Source organism: Pristiophorus japonicus, chromosome 1 (genome assembly GCF_044704955.1).
Source record: "Pristiophorus japonicus isolate sPriJap1 chromosome 1, sPriJap1.hap1, whole genome shotgun sequence".
NCBI lineage: Eukaryota > Metazoa > Chordata > Chondrichthyes > Pristiophoridae > Pristiophorus > Pristiophorus japonicus.
The window spans coordinates 360434042-360454114 of NC_091977.1; the positions used below are offsets into that span (position 1 = coordinate 360434042).

Sequence of the window (20073 nt, forward strand, 5' to 3'; positions counted from 1 at the left end):
TAAATCAATCTGGTGGATACAACATAGAACATAGAAATTTACAGTGCAGAAGGAGGCCATTTCGACCCATCGTGTCTGTGCCGGCCGACAAAGAGCCACGGCCCTCGGTCAGCAGCCCTGAAGGTTACATATAAACCTATGAGCAATGGCGGAAAGATAAAGAGCACAGCCCAACCAGTCTGCCCCACACAACTGCAACACCCCTTAAACTGAAACATTCTACACTCCATCCCAAATGGAGCCATATGATTTCCTGGGAGAGGCAAAAACCAGATAAAAACCCAGGCCAATTGGGGAAAAAAAATGGAAAAATTCTTCTCCGACCCATCCAGGCAATCAAAACTAGTCGAGGAAATCACCCTGGCTGTATTCAATTCCCTGCAGTACTTACCATTGTATCTGCGCCAGCCAACAAGAGGTTACCTAGTCTAATCCCAATTACCAGCTCTAGGTCTGTAACCCTGCAGGTTACAGCACTTTAAGTGCCCATCCAAGCAGCTTTTAAATGTGGTGAGCTTTTCTGCATCCATCATCCTTCAAGGCAATGAGTTCCAGACCCCCACAGCCCTCTGCGTGAAGAAGCCCCCCCTCAAATCCCCTCTGACCCTTCCACCAACCTCCTTAAAATTATGCCCCCTCGTAATAGACCCCTCCACTAATGGAAATAGGCCCTTGCTATCCACTATATCCAGGCCTCTCAAAATGTTGTACACCTCAATGAGGTCTCCTCTCAACCTCCTCTGTTCCAATGAGAACAAACCCAGCCTATCCAATCTGTCCTCATAGCTAAGATTCTCCATTCCAGGCAGCATCCTAGTAAATCTCCCTGCACCCTCTCTAGTGCAATCATGTCCTTCCTATAATACAGCAACCAGAACTGCATGCAGTACTCCAGCTGTGGCCTAACCAGAGTATTATACAAGTTAAGCATAACCTCCCTGCTCTTGTATTCTATACCTCGGCCAATAAAGACAAGCATCATATTGTTTAATCAGAGTTTAAGACGGAATTTAACACATTAGCTCTTTGGCAAAAACATACAACTGTAAAAGGTAGTTGATGGCGATTGCGATCGGACAAATGGATGGCGCACATAAGCAGTTCTCTTTAGCTTGCAGTCTCTTTTTCTGTGTCGATCTTCCTTCGGTAAAGCATGGGATCACTCTCAAAGGGTGTTAGACCAGCTTGACTTCTGATCATTCTCCCCTCCAACCTCTGTGACTACAAGCTTCCGGGAGGTCACTTTTAAACTATTTTTAGGGGTGGGTCTGACCCTGAATATTGACAAGACCTTTTGACCTATAGAGGTTTCCCTAAAACAATATCCAAAAAGACTTCTAGTTCTTTGTTTCAATCCTTGTTTCAAGAACCTGCCTTAAACATGTCTTACGATTCTGGCCATATGTCATTGTTTATACATTATCAAAGTTGCTTTTCTGTAGAATCCCTTTGATATCTCTCTGTTTATACTAACCCAGGGTTTCTTCCTGTAGAAAATGTTTCATATCTCTCTCGTCTCCTTTGATCCCTTGAAGCCAAACCAGAAAACTGCTTGCCCCAGAGCCGTTACGACGTAGCAGCACATTTACATTAACACCTATAACTTCCATTCATTATCTTCGCCAGCAGTTTTGTTCAGGTAACTTCAAACCCTACCCTTCGTATTATACATAAACCACATAAACAAGGTTCAAGTCTTAACTTAAAAGCAACAGATAATCACAGCAACAGAGAGACTGTATATGATACAAAGAACTATACCATCCATTTCTAAGTATTTCTCTGATTTGAATAGACATTTTGTCTGCAGTTCAAAACAATGATGTAAACACAGCATTCGTATCCGTTTTATACATTCAGATCAGTTTTATACATTTTTAGGTATCCTTGATTTCTAACAGGGGAGATCGCTGAAGGTCTTTGACGACAGTCCAAAATGGCCTTCTAGATTTGAGATGGTTTGGTGGTAGATTGTTCAAGTTGGCCTGGATCAATCAAATCTTTGCCAGTGCAGCGGTTGTATTCTCTGGAGACTGCATATTCATGGCATACGTGTGGTGGTGAGATGTTTGCAAGCAAAGGCAGCCAAGGTGTTGGTGTTGATAAAAGCGTACCAGCGATAATTCTCATAGTAGAATTCAGCTGGACATCAATGGATTTGACGTGTGGACTTGATAGCCATGCCGGAGAGCAGTACTCCACTGTAGTGTACACCAGGGCGAATGCTGCCGTACGGAAGGTTTGAGTGTCTGCTCCCCATGTTGATCCAGCGAGTTTCTGCATCAAGTTGATCCTACTCTTTGGAAGTAGGCTTGATGTTGTGGAAGAACAGAGCGATTTGGAGGTACAGGTTCACACGGCATTAAGGGCAGCAGTTCAGATTGTTAAAAGAAATGGAATTCTAGGTTTTACCACAAAAAGTATAGAATATAAAAGCCAATAGGTAATGATGAGTTTTTATAAAATTTTATTCAGACCTTAGTTAGCGTACTGTGTGCAATATTGGGTTCCACGCTGAGGGTAATACTGAGGGTACAATATAGATTCACTACAATGCTTGGTATAAAGAAATATAAATGTGAAGAAAGACTTGGAAAAAAAAGGGACTTAGTCATTTGAGCAACACAAATCATGGAGCAATATGCGGGTTTATCTCTGGTAAAATGAGTAAAGGAGAAAGTTAGTTTATGTCGTTCATGATATTACTGCATATGTATAAAAAAATATTTTTCATACTGCTGTTCTTCATTGTGTGCTTGGATGATGTGGAATCTATATGGGTAGAGCTGCAGAATACCAAAGGACAAAAAACGTTAGTGGGAGTTGTGTACAGACCTCCAAACAGTAGTAGTGATGTTGGGGAGGGCATCAAACATGAAATTAGGGGTGCGTGCAATAAAGGTGCAGCAGTTATAATGGGTGACTTTAATATGCACATAGATTGGGTTAACCAAACTGGAAGCAATACGGTAGAGGATTTCCTGGAGTGCATAAGGGATGGTTTTTTAGACCAATATGTCGAGGAACCAACTAGGGGGGAGGCCATCTTAGACTGGGTGTTGTGTAATGAGAGAGGATTAATTAGCAATCTCGTTGTGCGAGGCCCCTTGGGGAAGAGTGACCATAATATGGTGGAATTCTGCATTAGGATGGAGAATGAAACAGTTAATTCAGAGACCATGGTCCAGAACTTAAAGAAGGGTAACTTTGAAGGTATGAGGCGTGAATTGGCTAGGATAGATTGGCGAATGATACTGAAGGGGTTGACTGTGGATGGGCAATGGCAGACATTTAGAGACCGCATGGATGAACTACAACAATTGTACATTCCTGTCTGTCGTAAAAATAAAAAAGGGAAGGTGGCTCAACCGTGGCTATCAAGGGAAATCAGGGATAGCATTAAAGCCAAGGAAGTGGCATACAAATTGGCCAGAAATAGCAGAGAACCCGGGGACTGGGAGAAATTTAGAACTCAGCAGAGGAGGACAAAGGGTTTGATTAGGGCAGGGAAAATGGAGTACGAGAAGAAGCTTGCAGGGAACATTAAGACGGATTGCAAAAGTTTCTATAGATATGTAAAGAGAAAAAGGTTAGTAAAGACAAACGTAGGTCACCTGCAGTCAGAATCAGGGGAAGTCATAACGGGGAACAAAGAAATGGCGGACCAATTGAACAAGTACTTTGGTTCGGTATTCACTGAGGAGGACACAAGCAACCTTCCGGATATAAAAGGGGTCGGAGGGTCTAGTAAGGAGGAGGAACTGAGGGAAATCCTTATTAGTCGGGAAATTGTGTTGGGGAAATTGATGGTATTGAAGGCCAATAAATCCCCAGGGCCTGATGGACTGCATCCCAGAGTACTTAAGGAGGTGGCCTTGGAAATAGTGGATGCATTGACAGTCATTTTCCAACATTCCATTGACTCTGGATCAGTTCCTATGGAGTGGAGGGTAGCCAATGTAACCCCACTTTTTAAAAAAGGAGGGAGAGAGAAAACAGGGAATTACAGACCGGTCAGCCTGACATCAGTAGTGGGTAAAATGATGGAATCAATTATTAAGGATGTCATCGCAGTGCATTTGGAAAGAGGTAATATGATAGGTCCAAGTCAGCATGGATTTGTGAAAGGGAAATCATGCTTGACAAATCTTCTGGAATTTTTTGAGGATGTTTCCAGTAGAGTGGACAAGGGAGAACCAGTTGATGTGGTATATTTGAACTTTCAGAAGGCTTTCGACAAGGTCCCACACAAGAGATTAATGTGCAAAGTTAAAGCACATGGGATTGGGGGTAGTGTGCTGACATGGATTGAGAACTGGTTGTCAGACAGGAAGCAAAGAGTAGGAGTAAATGGGGACTTTTCAGAATGGCAGGCAGTGACTAGTGGGGTACCGCAAGGTTCTGTGCTGGGGCCCCAGCTGGTTACACTGTACATTAATGATTTAGACGAGGGGATTAAATGTAGTATCTCCAAATTTGCGGATGACACTAAGTTGGGTAGCAGTGTGAGCTGCAAGGAGGATTCTATGAGGCTGCAGAACGACTTGGATAGGTTAGGTGAGTGGGCAAATGCATGGCAGATGAAGTATAATGTGGATAAATGTGAGGTTATCCACTTTGGTGGTAAAAACAGAGAGACAGACTATTATCTGAATGGTGACAGATTAGGAAAAGGGCAGGTGCAAAGAGACCTGGGTGTCATGGTACATCAGTCATTGAAGGTTGGCATGCAGGTACAGCAGGCGGTTAAGAAAGCAAATGGCATGTTGGCCTTCATAGCGAGGGGATTTGAGTACAAGGGCAGGGAGGTGTTGCTACAATTGTACAGGGCCTTGGTGAGGCCACACCTGGAGTATTGTGTACAGTTTTGGTCTCCTAACCTGAGGAAGGACATTCTTGCTATTGAGGGAGTGCAGCGAAGGTTCACCAGACTGATTCCCGGAATGGCGGGACTGACCTATCAAGAAAGACTGGATCAACTGGGCTTGTATTCACTGGAGTTCAGAAGAATGAGAGGGGACCTCATAGAAACGTTTAAAATTCTGACGGGGTTAGACAGGTTAGATGCAGGAAGAATGTTCCCAATGTTGGGGAAGTCCAGAACCAGGGGACACAGTCTAAGGATAAGGGGGAAGCCATTTAGGACCGAGATGAGGAGGAATTTCTTCACCCAGAGAGTGGTGAACCTGTGGAATTCTCTACCACAGAAAGTTGTTGAGGCCAATTCACTAAATATATTCAAAAAGGAGTTAGATGAAGTCCTTACTACTAGGGGAATCAAGGGGTATGGTGAGAAAGCAGGAATGGGGTACTGAAGTTGCATGTTCAGCCATGAACTCATTGTACATTCCTGTCTGGCATAGAAATAAAAAAGGGAAGGTGGCTCAACCGTGGCTATCAAGGGAAATCAGGGATAGTATTAAAGCCAAGGAAGTGGCATACAAATTGGCCAGAAATAGCAGCGAACCTGGGGACTGGGAGAAATTTAGAACTCAGCAGAGGAGGACAAAGGGTTTGATTAGGGCAGGGAAAATGGAGTATGAGAAGAAGCTTGCAGGGAACATTAAGACGGATTGCAAAAGTTTCTATAGATATGTAAAGAGAAAAAGGTTAGTAAAGACAAATGTAGGTCCCCTGCAGTCAGAATCAGGGGAAGTCATAACGGGGAACAAAGAAATGGCGGACCAATTGAACAAGTACTTTGGTTCGGTATTCACGAAGGAGGACACGAACAACCTTCCGGTTATAAAAGGGGTCGGGGGGTCTAGTAAGGAGGAGGAACTGAGGGAAATCCTTATTAGCCGGGAAATTGTGTTGGGGAAATTGATGGGATTGAAGGCCGATAAATCCCCAGGGCCTGATGGACTGCATCCCAGAGTACTTAAGGAGGTGGCCTTGGAAATAGTGGATGCGTTGACAGTCATTTTCCAACATTCCATTGACTCTGGATCAGTTCCTATGGAGTGGAGGGTAGCCAATGTAACCCCACTTTTTAAAAAAGGAGGGAGAGAGAAAACAGGGAATTATAGACCGGTCAGCCTGACATCGGTAGTGGGTAAAATGATGGAATCAATTATTAAGGATGTCATAGCAGTGCATTTGGAAAGAGGTGACATGATAGGTCCAAGTCAGCATGGATTTGTGAAAGGGAAATCATGCTTGACAAATCTTCTGGAATTTTTTGAGGATGTTTCCAGTAGAGTGGATAAGGGAGAACCAGTTGATGTGGTATATTTGGACTTTCAGAAGGCGTTCGACAAGGTCCCACACAAGAGATTGATGTGCAAAGTTAGAGCACATGGGATTGGGGGTAGTGTACTGACATGGATTGAGAACTGGTTGTCAGACAGGAAGCAAAGAGTAGGAGTAAATGGGTACTTTTCAGAATGGCAGGCAGTGACTAGTGGGGTACCGCAAGGTTCTGTGCTGGGGCCCCAGCTGTTTACACTGTACATTAATGATTTAGATGAGGGGATTAAATGTAGTATCTCCAAATTTGCGGATGACACTAAGTTGGGTGGCAGTGTGAGCTGCGAGGAGGATGCTGTGAGGCTGCAGAGCGACTTGGATAGGTTAGGTGAGTGGGCAAATGCATGGCAGATGAAGTATAATGTGGATAAATGTGAGGTTATCCACTTTGGTGGTAAAAACAGAGAGACAGACTATTATCTGAATGGTGACAGATTAGGAAAAGGGCAGGTGCAAAGAGACCTGGGTGTCATGGTACATCAGTCATTGAAGGTTGGCATGCAGGTGCAGCAGGCGGTTAAGAAAGCAAATGGCATGTTGGACTTCATAGCAAGGGGATTTGAGTACAGGGGCAGGGAGGTGTTGCTACAGTTGTACAGGGCATTGGTGAGGCCACACCTGGAGTATTGTGTACAGTTTTGGTCTCCTAACCTGAGGAAGGACATTCTTGCTATTGAGGGAGTGCAGCGAAGGTTCACCAGACTGATTCCCGGGATGGCGGGACTGACCTATCAAGAAAGACTGGATCAACTGGGCTTGTATTCACTGGAGTTCAGAAGAATGAGAGGGGACCTCATAGAAACATATAAAATTCTGACGGGGTTGGACAGGTTAGATGCAGGAAGAATGTTCCCAATGTTGGGGAAGTCCAGAACCAGGGGTCACAGTCTAAGGATAAGGGGTAAGCCATTTAGGACCGAGATGCGGAGGAACTTCTTCACCCAGAGAGTGGTGAACCTGTGGAATTCTCTACCACAGAAAGTTGTTGAGGCCAATTCACTAAATATATTCAAAAAGGAGTTAGATGAGGTCCTTACTGCTAGGGGGATCAAGGGGTATGGCGAGAAAGCAGGAATGGGGTACTGAAGTTGAATGTTCAGCCATGAACTCATTGAATGGCGGTGCAGGCTAGAAGGGCCGAATGGCCTACTCCTGCACCTATTTTCTATGTTTCTATGTTTCTATGAATGGCGGTGCAGGCTAGAAGGGCCGAATGGCCTACTCCTGCACCTATTTTCTATGTTTCTATGTTTCTATGTTTCTATGTTTCCCACATTTATGGAATCACATACGCTCTGTGATTATTGTTTACCTGGGATAAACAGAGATACTTAGAGGGTGAAATTGGGTATCGCCTCGTTTAGGTGTTAATTTTTAAAAGTTTGAAGAATTAGCCACAGGCGCTAATCACTCAATCTTTAAAACATTTTGCGCTTGCACTCCAAGAAGGAAATGGAGCGCTAAATCAAACACTCCACTTCCTTCTTGGAGCTCAATCGGCAGCAGGCCGTAGAAAGGCACCTTCCTTCCTTTAAATGGAAGGGCAATTGCTGCAGGCTTTGCAAAGGAAAACCAACTTATCTGGACCAAAACAGCAGCTGCGATCCTGTGCGATCAGCCCAGAACTCGAGTGGAGTGCCAGGCTGATCGATCGTTGGCAGGAACCCACGAAAAAAGCTGCAACAGAAAAGGTGAGTGTTTATTTTACTTATCTCAGCCACCTCGCCTTTAATCATCGATCCCGAAGCGAATGGTCGCCCAATGCACGCCTCCTGCAGCTGCCGGTGTTTTCAGCAGGAGGGCGGAAGGCAATTTTGGGTCCGGGGCGATGTGCACGCCGATGACATCACGATCTCCAAGCGAAGGAGATCAGAGCGCAACACCATCGCGTCACCGCAAAACTCTCGCCTAATATGGCGGAGTCGATGTTATCACTTCAACTGGGCACAAAACCATTTGCGCCTCATTAGCTCCCCTTGAGGCGCTAACGGGAGGTGCAAAGGCATCCAATTTTGCCCTCTTAATTTATCCCATTCATGATTTTGTTAGTTATGGCTCAAAGGTAGTTTTCACCTTTGAAGTAAATTACATCCTGTTGCTTCCCATTGTGTCTTCCATACAAGTATAGAGAAACACATGCTCCACTTAATTAACATAGTTCTTTAGTGACGGAACACATGCGGATCTTTCCTTTTACACTCCTTTAGTTTTGTGCAAAGATGTATTTAATTCTCGCTTCAGACTGGGAATCCACACTGAGAATTGGAAAAATAATTCATGTGAATTGTTCAGAAAAAAAATATCACTTTTCTAAGTCCATATCTACTGGAGGAGTAAGTTTAAATCATTGTGTTGTCAAAAGATCTAAAGATACTATGTGCTAGAAATTTGGTTCTGTAGCACCTGGTGTTTGGGCGGTACGGGTGCCAAAAATGGAACCAAAATGTCTTCCAAGCAATGCGCACACTTCTGGTGTGGGCTGTACCTGATGCCACCTTGATGAGGGTGGCAGGGCAGCCGTTAGGAGCGTGTGCTAGAAGTATGGTAAGTAGGCAGATCATGACTTCAATCAGTGTGCAACACTGATTTGGCGCCAGCACTGACATTTTTGTTGCCATCACTGGAACTAGCCCTGTCCTAACCTCGCACAGCTGAAACATGCATTCAGCAGCAAGAAGGACCCCCCACCAGCGATATTTAAAGGGATCATCAACGAGTTTCAGGTAACTTGCTTTTCGATTTCTGCTGGCTCTGTGAGTTTGGGGAAGTGTTTGGAACTTTCAAGATTAATTTGGTTGGTGAGGTTTCTGACCATCACAGTGTTATCTTGGCCACAATGCTGAAATAAAAGCCACTACAAAGCAAATTTATCAATCCAATTTTATCCATATATGCATCCTATATTACACCAAACATTTAACTAATCATCCTTGTGCATTCTCATAGTGACTGTCTTACATGTGCTTTTTCCTATCCTAGTGATGTCATGCAGGGCGACCCTAATGGCTGCAGTGTGGCTAGTAGAAGGCTGCTCACTTTCAGTTAGGGAGACTGCGGATGGCCTTGCAGGATGACCTCGAGGAGCTCTGGGCCCAGTAGGCCTGGCTTCAGACTGCACTACCTTGGCATGGAAGATGCCGTGAGATCTGGGTGAGAGTCTTGCAGCAGTAGTAAGTGTGTGAGGGTGAAGCAATGATTGTGAGGTATGAGTCATGTTTGGTAGTGATTGTTGGTAGTGTGGGGGTGTGTTGCATTGAGCAGTGTGTGAGGCTACTGGTGCAGACCTATGTGTGAGGTCATTAAACTTCTTCCTGCACCGAGTCCAGGTCATCACGGCTAAACTGCTGGCATTGACCACATTGGATATCTGTTCCACTGCACTCTCGTACGTTGCCTTAAGGACCTCTTGTCCTCCTTTGGGAAGAGAACCTCCCTCCTGGAGTCGACCTCCAAGAACAACACCTCCAATGCTGTATCTGAGAATCTCGGAGCCCTTTTTCTGTCCTGTTGAGCCATTACTCAAACATGTTTTCCTCATACCAGCCTTCATAATCACTTCCACCACCTGTTAAGAAGTGCAGATTGCCTTGAAGTAGTGGAAGCTATATTTAATTGGACCTAACCTTGCACAAATTTTGGCCCCCTGCTGAACATTCAGTCAGTCAGTCACGTGTTCAGCGCTCGGCTGAATGCTACAATCAAGTTAATTAGCAGGCAGCACAAATTTTAGGTGCTGCCTGGAGTCCTCCGAACGGTACGAGTTACTATCGCATTGCAATCCCCTCGCCCGTTTTCAGACGCTATCGAATTTCTAGGTCTAGTTATTTGTGGATAGTTACAGCACACCTAATCTGAAATCATCTGTAAAACAGGATTTTTTTCAAACAAATCACACTCAACCTTAACTGCAATGCATAGAAGAATGTAAGACCTATGAAGACAGAGAATTCTAAAAAAAACTGTTCCTGCTAAAGCTGATTGATTTCTGAATTTGTTATCACAAAGCAGTCTTAACTCACAAAAAAGTGACACATAATTATTTTAAAACAAAACTTGTCACAGTTTGACTCTCATTCAGGTATGAAAAATGATTTTACTAGAAGCACTCAAAATAATTAATACTGCCTGGGACTGAGGAAATAAAACCCCTTATTATTAGAGTACAAATAGGTGGTAATCATCCATCAATCAAAAATGGACTATTTTTAAAGATAAAGCGAAAGGAAGTAGGTGAAGTGTATAGAATAATAATTATAACCACAGGAATTACTGTGCCATTATCCACCTTTATAATTAGAAACGTTGGGGGGAATTTTAACATCAAAGAATGAGTGGGTTTGGGAGTGGGTGGGTGGTTAAATGCAGTGAAATTGACAGCGTGTCGGGAAGCCGGCTCCAACCTGCCGACTTATGCATTTCACTGGAGCGTGTACGGCAGCATGCGAGAAATCCCCTCGGAAGGGGTGGGTTACGAATTGAAAGCAATTAAGAAGTAGTTAAGAGGTTGTGAACTGGTTCTTTAACAAGGGTTTAAACTTTTAAACTGGGTGCACGCATTTCCCGGGCTTCCTGGACCTCACCAGTGAAAGCAAGGCGAGAGCACAGCGGCAATTGGGGGGACTGAAATAATGAGAGGCAAATAAATCACATGAGTATTGAGACCTCACACCTGCTTCCTCACTTAAGCACTTGTTCTGAGAGTTTGGTTTCCAAAATTTACAGGTGATTTCTAAAACTTTGGAGTGATTTCCAATACTTTGGAGGTGATTCCTTTCAAGAGACAAAGGGAATGATGGTGCAAGGCAAAAGGAGATAGTAATGGGGCAAGTTAAGAAACAATAGATGGGTCTAAAAGAAGTGTAAATGAGTATAGCAGAATCAGTAACAGCTGTCATCTGAAAAAATAGGGGAAGAGATTATGGTCTCAAATTGTTGAACTCGATGTTGAGTCCAGAAGGCTGTAAAGTGTGCAATGGAAAAATGAGGTGCTGTTCCTTGAGCTTGTGTTGAACTTCGTTGGAATAGTATAGGAGGCTGAGGACAGAGACGTCAGAGGAGGCAGAGAATTAAAGTGACATGTAACCGTAAGCTTGGGATCATGCTTGCGGACTGAGTGGAGGTGTTCTGGAAAGCGGTCACCCAATCTGCGTTTGTTCTCCCCAATGTAGAGGAGACCGCATCGTGAACAGTGAATACCAGTACAATTTGTACTATTCTTTCATCTTCCTTTTCTACAACTCCTAATCCATGCAACCCCTGTGGCTTCAGCAGAGGTAGAGGCAGGCTACTCACATCCCTGCTCTGACTGCTGAGATACTCTTGGCCGATGTCCTCTTTTGAACCCGTGACGGCCCCACAAAAGACTGCTGTACCTGTGTAGGGGCAGACTCGGCCATTGGGAAGTGAGGCAGCATGTGGGACACTGTCTGAGGAGGCAACGGCTGAGAAGTGCAAGCACTTTGAACAGGGTCCCCACATCTATATCCCTTTTTGCCATCATCCCTCTCATAGCTCAGTGAGAATCAGAGTTAGCATTTCAGGTCGATGAACTTTCGTCAGAACTGGAAAAAAATGAACCTACATAGAAAAGGCTTGCACTTCTTACACCAATAACTTAAAGGGTTAGAGTTGTCAATGAAGATAAAATGGTTGACAATTATTCTTTTAACAAAAGATAGAAGAGCCATATACCATTGTTAAATCATTTTACTATGATTTATCATCCCATCACCACTCAAAACCAAAAGTGTGCCAAACATGTCTTTCAAGAATACAATGTCCTTTTCAAATTTTTTGTGAAACATAAATTGTTCCATTAATCCATCCAAGAGGCAATGTAATTGATCAGGGCTACAAAACACCTGAATATTTAAAAGGCTGGAAAGTAGGTGTATGTTTTGTAAATCATCATGGTGTAAACCTTTATCTCGATTGTTTAAAGGTACTGGCAGTACATTTTTACCAATTTCTGAACTCCTATGTTACATGAAATTCTCTCTCTATCTCCATCTATCTCTAACTCTCGCTGTCGCTCTCTCTTGTTGGATCTCTGACTTGCTTTTGACTCTTCATTTGTCTCTCTGGCTAGGCCTCCATGTAAAACATTGATGATGACCAGTTGGGCAAATATTCATGAGGATCCTCACTCTGAGAATGAAGTCTATATCTGTGCAGTGATGGATCCTGTAACCCTGCCTGTCAGACAGAAACAAAAACCCACCTATTGCTCCCACCGTCCAAAGCCAGGCAGACGGTGGATTTTTTTCTCTCATCACTTTACTCCATTCCAGTTCCCTCGTGGGTTGAATGAAGTAACATCACTAAAGTTGCCAAATCACCATATTTACGCCAAGAACAAATAGCTTCTGCAACTACACTTCAACATTTTATATCAATACAAACTATCTGTGTTGAATGCCACCAGACTGGCTTCATACATGGGATCTCTTGTGGAACCCTTGCTGAGCTAATTGCGTTATCTGCAATTCTGTCCTTTGTGGGAAAAGTGTAATTTTTTCCCTCTTTCCCCAACAATTTTCTTGCTTCTTCTCCTGTATGTTACAACTCATTTCTAGCTGCCGTTGCTGGGGAGTGATCAAGAGCTCAAGGTGATTTCCCTTGAGCTAATCTAGGAATGCTGAGGCCAATGGTCATGTCCTTCCCTCTGCTCACACTGAGGGTTTGCAGTTAACCATCATGTGAGTTGATGGAGCATGTTTGAAGCTATAGAAATTTGATTATCTATTGGCACAACAATATGATTTTAAAAAATTGTTCGAAGCTCTCAACAATTATAGGGATAAATATGTGAAATGTCTGTCCTTGTAATGATGGCCCTGGCTACACCCTGTTTTGTCACATAATAAGCAAAAACAATTAGATCTTATGTAGTGTTTATAGTGGTTTGCCATTTATTCATTTTTCTAGGGCAATTTGATCAATTACATTGCCTCTCGGATGGATTAATGGAACAATTTATGTTTCACAAAAAATTTGAAAAGGACATTGTATTCTTGAAAGACATGTTTGGCACACTTTTGGTTTCGAGTGGTGATGGGGTCTGAACCTGTTTCACCTGAAATGTATAAAATTAAGCTTTACCCATATCTTTTGGAAAGTGCAAATTTGACTGTTATAGTACAGCTAACCCATTCGACCATAAGTTAAAATAGTGATGTTTTAAAATGTCCTGGAAGGAAGCACATGGCCCTCATTTGCTGCATCCAGCTAAGACAGGGAACGCACTGCACAGAGATTGTGGGTTGAAGCCAGTTTGTCAGCATGGCAGTATACAATTTGTAGTACATTTCCAGATTTTGTTGCACTTGACCAATGGATGGTGGATGGTGTAAGGTATGGTTTCGTACCTTGTTTAGACTCAGAACCATAACTCGAGATTCAGGTCCGGACATATGCAAGTGCCATCTCCGAATGATGAGACTGTTCCTTTTATATTGTGGCGTGGTTGTCATCAAATGAAAGGTAAAATGAGCTAACTCCTACCCTTCCTCCCACTATTATCTCATCTGTCCATGAGTGATCTTAACAAGATTGTTATAATTATTATATAAATCTGTGCAGATTAGTGCATATGCAATTACAAACGGTAGGTAGGAAATAATTGAGCTGATAGCAGTGATGTTTTACTCTCCACTGAAGATTCAACTCTGATATCCGCCCACATTTTTACTTACAGGAAATTTGCATTTCGGGCATTTTAAAATAAATGAAACCCAAAAGCATGTAAACTAAAAAATTTACGTTCACATTATTTATGGTTGCAAATGGGAGTTGAATCCTTTGATGTTTTTTGGTACTTTGGTTTCAGTCTGAAAATACAAGGGAGGTACACGAAAAGTTCTCCTAAGTTGTCTTACCTATTTTCAAGTGGCATGTGTTCTTTTAATTTTGACTTGGAGGTTTGCAATTTCTACAACATCAGAGTCTCACAGACACAACGAATGATAGCTTGGTTCACCTGTCAATAGATGCATATAGTAAATATTACAGGTAACACACAATGTTCAAAAAATGTGCTGTATATTAAAACTCATCTTACAATAAAACAAAAAATACTGTTGTAACAGAACCTGAGCTGGAGTGTTGTGTATAATTCTGGACACATTTTAGGAAGGATGTCAAGATCGTGGAGAGGGTGCAGAGGAGGTTTATCAGGATGGTACCAGAGATGAGGGCCTTCAGTTATGTGGAAAGTTTGGAGAAGCTGAGATTGTTCTCCTTAGAGCTGAGAAGGTTAAGGGGAGACCTAATAGAGGTATTCAGATTCATGAGGGGTTTTAATAGAGCAAGTAGAGAGAAACTGCATCATCTGGTAAGTGGGTTACTAATCTGAGGTCATAGATTTAAAATAATTGAAAAAAGAACTACATAGGATTACATAGGATATACAACACAGAAACAGGCCATTCGGCCCAATCAGTCCATGTCGGCGTTTATGCTTCACTCAAGCCTCCTCCCGTCTTCCCTCCTCTAACTCTATCAGCATATTCCTGCTCCTATTTCTTATGTTCTTATTTTCTTATAACCCTTTATTCCCTTCTCCCGCATATGCTTATCTAGCCTCCCCTTAAATGCATCTTCACTATTCGCTTCAACCACTCCCTGTGGTAGTGAGTTCCACATTCTCACCACTCTCTGGGTAAAGAAGTTCCTTCTGAATTCCCTATTGGATTTCTTGGTGACTATCTTATATTGACGGCCTCTAAATTTGCTCTTCCCCACATTTGAAAACATTTTCTCTGTATCTACTCAATCAAAACCTTTCATAATTTTAAATACCTCTATTAGGCCACCCCTCAACCTTCTCTTTTCAAGAGAAAAGAAACCCAACCTGTTTATCTTTTCCTGATAGGTGTACCCTTGCACTTCTGGCACCGTCCTTGTAAATCTTTCTTGCACACTTTCCAGTGCCCTTTTTATAATATGATGCAATAAATACCATTGAATTTTGTTTAGTAACCTTCTCAAGGGCAATTATGGATGGACAATAAATGCTGGCCTTGCCAGCGGCACCCACATCCCATGAACAAATAATTAAAAAAGGTAAGGCAGCATCTGTGGATAGAGAAACAGAGTTAATGTTTCAGGATGACCTTTCAAGTTCTGTTTCTACCAGTAAGGAAGGTAAGAGTAAATAGTTTGTTTTGTGTTTCCTTTTTTTGGCGTAATGGGGACACGAACACACAGGCTGCACTTTGCTTTAGCAATCTGATGCTTCATTTATACTACTTCCCATCTGATCCTTCACAAATGTGTCATCTCATGTGGACGTAAAAGATTCCACAGCACTATTTTGAAGAACAAGGCCGTTTTCCCCAGTGTCCTGTATAATATTTATCCCTTAACGGACATCTAAAACAGGTGATCTGCTCATTATCACATTGCTGTTTGTGAGACCTTGCTGTACACAAATTGACTGTTGCATTTCCTACATTACAGCAGTGAGTTGACTTCAAATGTACTTCATTGGTTGTAAAGGTGTTTGGGATGTCCTGAGTTCGAGAAAGGCTCTATATAAATGCAAATCTATCTTTCATCAATTTACTGATGTAGTGCCACACTCTTGGAGGTGCCACCTTTCAGATAAGACTTTAAACTAAGCTCCCATCTGCCTCTCAGGTGGACAGAAGAACAAGGGAATTCCTTAAAACAGATCATCAGGTCATTTAAATAATTGCTGTGTGGGGGACCTGACTGCCACGTTTCCCTGCATTACAACAGTGACTACTAAAGTACTTCACTGGTTGTAAAGTAAAGTTGTGAAATGTGCTTTATAAACAAACTTGTCTTTCTTTTTCTTTTTCCTTTTCTTTCTTTCATTCTTTCCTTCTTTCCTTTCTTTCTTTCTTCACCTGCATTGAACTCTTGGAGACCACAAGTCTTAGACAATCAATTTGATTTTACTTTATAATTGATCATTGCTGCTAATGGCAATTGTGAAGTGATTCCATTTGCAAATGACAGTAGTAATGTTGCATCAATTTTGAAATGTGCTTGTGAGAAACAGTCCAGCAATAACTCTGAATCATTCAAAAGTTGCAATATTAATTAAATAAGTTAAAAGTATGAAATAAACAGAACATCGATTTCTTTCCAATTTGCTGGGAAAGTCACGATGAGTTTAATGCACACGCCGCTATTAGTGTGTAAATTGTCCAGCAATTTGCGACGAGGAAGAGATTCCCCATGAGTTGCGAATCGCCATAAATTACTGGACAAATTGTGCCACTCCGCTGTTAGCCTCACGAAAATGGTAGCTCGTCGTCAACCTCCCTGTGAGTTTCAAGGCATTGCTGCATTTACACAATAATTATGAATTAAACTCACCACAGAAAGTTAGAGCTGGTACTTAACAGCATAAGGACCCTTTTAATGATGAGACTTAAAGTCCTGCAATGCCACTCAAACTCTATGGCCCAGAAAGAGAACAATTTTTTTTTATTCGTTCATGGAATGTGGACATCGCAGACAAGGCCAGCATTTATTGCCCATCCATAATTGCCCATGAGAAGGTGGTGGTGAGCCGCCACCTTGAACCACTGCAGTCCATGTGGTGAAGGTACTCCCACAGTGCTGTTAAGGAGGAAATTCCAGGATTTTGACACAGCGACAATGAAGGAATGGCAATATATTTCCATGTCAGGATGGTGTGTAACTTGGACTGGAACCTGAAACTGCGAAGTCTCATTCTTGCTGATAGTAAATTGTTTTTTGAGGCATTTAAAATTTAAAATTTAATGTTGGCTAAGCCTGAAGAAAAAAGTGTTCAAAGACCAGGCCCTCAAATCTACCAGCAAGCTCATGGTCCACAGGGCTGTAGTAATACCCGCCCTCCTGTATTGCTCAAAAACATGGACCATGTACAGTAGGCACCTCAAGTCACTGGAGAAATACCACCAAAAATGTCTCCGCAAGATCCTACAAATCTCCTGGGAGGACAGATGCATCAACATTCGCGTCCTCAACCAGGCTAACATCCCCAGCATTGAAGCACTGACTACACTTGATCAGCTCTGCTGGGCAGGCCATATTGTCCGCATGCCAGACACGAGACTCCCAAAGCAAGCGCTCTACTTGGAACTCCTTCATGGCAAACGAGCCAAGGGTGGACAGAGGAAACGTTACAAGGATACTCTCAAAGCCTCCCTGATAAAATGCGGCATCCCCACCGACACCTGGGAGTCCCTGGCTAAAGATCGCCCTGAGTGGAGGAAATGCATCCAGGAGGGCACTAAGTGCCTCGAGTCTCATCGCCGAGTGCATGCAGAAAGCATGTGCGGGCAGCGGAAGGAATGCGCGGCAAACCTGTCCCACCCTCCCTTACCCTCAACGATTGTCTGTCTCACCTGTGGCATGGACTGTGGCTCTTGTATTGAACTGTTCAGCCACCGAAGGACTCATTGTAAGAGTGGAAGCAAGTCTTCCTCAATTCCAAGGGACTGCCTATGATGATGATGATGATGATAGGCTACGCTTTCCTTGGTTCTGTAAGGAGAAGATCACTGGATCTGTTGGTGGTTGGGGGCTAGAGAGAGGATCGAAAGTGGAAAGAGAGAGGAAGTATTGGAGCAGGAGAGAAAGGATGGGAGAGAGGGGGAACAGAGAAAGGAGTGGAAAGAGACAGAGGGTGAGAGGGGATCGGAGGGGATCGAGAGATAGGGGAGAGGAAGGAAGTGGTCAGGAACCTGGGGCGAGAGAAGAACATAAGAACATAAGAAATAGGAGCAGGAGTAGGCCATTTGGCTGCTCGAGCCTGCTCCACCATTTAATATGATCATGGCTGATCTGATCATGAACTCAGCTCCACTTCCCTTCCTGCTCCCCATAACCCTTTATTCCCTTATCGCTCAAAAATCTGTCTATCTCTGCCTTCAATATTCAATGACCTAGCCTCCACAGTTCTCAGGGCAGAGATCTACATAGATTTACAACCCTCTGAGAGAAGAAATTCCTCCTCATTTCAGTTTTAAATGGGCGGCCCCTTATTGAGACTATGTTCCCTAGTTTTAGTTTCACCTGTGAGTGGAAATATCTTTTCTGCATCCACCTTGTCGAGCCCCCTCATTATTTTATATGTTTCGATAAGACCACTTTTCATTCTTCTGAACTGCAATGAGTACAGGCCCAACCTATTCAACCTAACTTCATTAGTCAACCACCTCCTCTCCAGAATCAACCTAGTGAACATTCTCTGAACAGCTTCCAAAACAAATATATCCTTCTTTCAATATGGAGACCAAAACTGCACACAGTACTCCAGGTGTGGCCTCACCAATACCCTGTACAGTTGTAGCAGAACTTCTCTGCTTTTATATTCTCTCCCCTTGCAATAAAGGCCAACTTTCCATTGGTCTTCCTGATTACTTGCTATATCTGCATGCTAATTTTTGTGTTTCATGAACAAGGACCCCCAGGTCCATCTGTAATGCAGCACTTTATAGTTTTTCTCCATTTAAATTATAAGGTCAGGAACTCGGCGGGGTTAAAGAGCATGGAGAGCATAGTGGGGATGGGGAGGAATGTGATCCATGTCTAAAGGGAGGGATGAGAGTGAGAATGTGATCCAGATGGTATGACGGATCATGTTTTTCCAACCCCACACCACCCCCTTTACAACAGCTCCACTTGGGGCGAGCTCAGGAATATGGGCAGGTGGAGAACATCATGAACTTGGGGAGGGAAGGTCAAACTTGGACAGGGGGAGAAGATCAGGAACTCTGGGGGAGTGGAAGTCAGGAACAGGACAGGAACTTATTATGAGGGAAATAGTCTGAAACTCAGGGGTGGGAGGAAGGTTATGAATGTGTTGTGGGGTGGGGGCAGAACCTTGGGCGGGGGGTGGGAAAAGATCTTAGCCCGTGAGGTAGAACCCTCTTTATTCTATGTAAACTTTGTTCTGTCTGGAGCCTGGCAGTCAGAATGGCTCGAATTACACTTTGCAAATTACTTGATTACTTAGGCAGGATCTAATTACACATTTGAGATAATCTGTTGGGTGTGTCTTATCCTCCAAGGTGACCAATCAGAAATCTGGTGTTGGAAATGAATGCAACCTAAATTTTATTGGTTAAGGAGATAGGCTGCTGGTCCTGTTATTCACCAAGGTTCCAGCTCGCCCATTTTAAGAAAATGAATATCAAGCTGGCAGCATTCCATAGGCAAGTCCTGCAAGGCAATGGTGAGGTGCGATCGTGATAATGTAGAGTCAGGGAGTCCTCCAGCTCTTCCTGGCTCACAGCAACTTTTGGAAAAAAGTTTTCTGCAAAACTTATCTTTTAGTGGCCACCGCTGAAGAATCCGGAGCAGCCTTGATTTGTTATATTCATTTTCCGACCGGGATGTCGGCGATAGGCCCCTCACTTGTTTTACATGCCTCTGTCTGTTATTTTTAAAAGGGTGTTAACGCAATTAAAATAAATAAGTTAATATCTTTGATAAAATTGCAGACATGGGATTTATGTCTGAGCTTGATAGTGAGTCTGTAACTAATATTGCAGAATGTGATTACAACCCATATGTGTTCCTGTGTTCTCTGCTCAAGAAGATAGGCAGAGAACCTATTGCTCTTAAATTGGTTTCTGAAAGGTGCAATAACTTTGGCATGGGTTAATTTGCTGTTCAGGTTTTAAATCCTCTCTCAGAAGAAATGGTCTCCAGCAAGATTAACTGAGATCAGTAACCACCCACATGAAATTGTAAATCTGTTTGGCAAATTGTTGTATATCCCTACTGCATACAGCATTGAAACATTAAACATTTAATATAAGTTCTGTAATTAAAGATTATCATGTTGATCATAGAACC

At 43.0% G+C, this 20073-nt stretch overlaps 1 protein-coding gene across 1 annotated transcript in view; it reads left to right on the plus strand.

Moving 5' to 3' along the window:
* Nucleotides 1–20073, plus strand: part of csmd3b (CUB and Sushi multiple domains 3b) — a 3002015-nt gene that overhangs the window by 618924 nt on the left and 2363018 nt on the right. The gene's annotated exons all lie outside the window — the stretch shown is intronic.